Below are 715 nucleotides of genomic sequence, written 5' to 3' on the forward strand. Positions count from 1 at the left end.
TCGGTTGCTGGGACACATATACCAGTTGGAGCAGCCACATATGGGATGTCATACACACACACACACACACACACACATATATATATATATATATATATATATATGTTTACTAACGCCTCGCTTAAACTTACCAATACTATTCGAACTTATCCTAATTCTAGAACTGTGATGCACTTTTTTTTTCTCTTTGCCGGTCTAGTCCGCCTCATCCTTCGCGACCTTTTATGGTTTCTAACCACTCCGCATACTCCAATTTCCCTTAGGCTACTCTAGCTTCTCATTTATCTCTTATGTCTAAATTTGTAGGACTCTTAATATACTTCCCAGGGGGTCACCCATCCTAGTATTTCTCTCACCCCGGCACGCTTAACCTTGGAGTGCTAATGGGATCCGGTGCGTTAGTGCTGGTATAATCGCATACGCCTCACTGCGTGACCTTTCTCACATAACCTAAATAAAGTTGAAGTTTTAACAAATTCCAAAACATTCTCGTAATGCATCTCCCTCCGAATTAGAAAGGATCTCTTACTCGTCCGACTAAGAAAATGCTATTTTAGCCTTTGAAATCCTCAATAATCACCTTCAATATGCATGTATGACTACTTTTCATCCTAGCTTTCAAGATTCCCAATGGTGGCGAAGGCATCTTGATTGCAATTACTTCCAAATACTTAAGTCACAGATCCCCTTTAGGATTTTCGCTCATCACTATTCA

At 40.1% G+C, this 715-nt stretch overlaps 1 pseudogene; it reads right to left on the minus strand.

Annotated features, from left to right (window-relative positions):
- Positions 1-301: 301 nt before the first annotated feature.
- On the minus strand, positions 302-421 carry LOC132612510 (5S ribosomal RNA; annotated as a pseudogene).
- Positions 422-715: the final 294 nt, after the last annotated feature.

The sequence above is a fragment of the Lycium barbarum genome, chromosome 9 (genome assembly GCF_019175385.1).
Source record: "Lycium barbarum isolate Lr01 chromosome 9, ASM1917538v2, whole genome shotgun sequence".
NCBI classification, from domain to species: Eukaryota; Viridiplantae; Streptophyta; class Magnoliopsida; order Solanales; family Solanaceae; genus Lycium; species Lycium barbarum.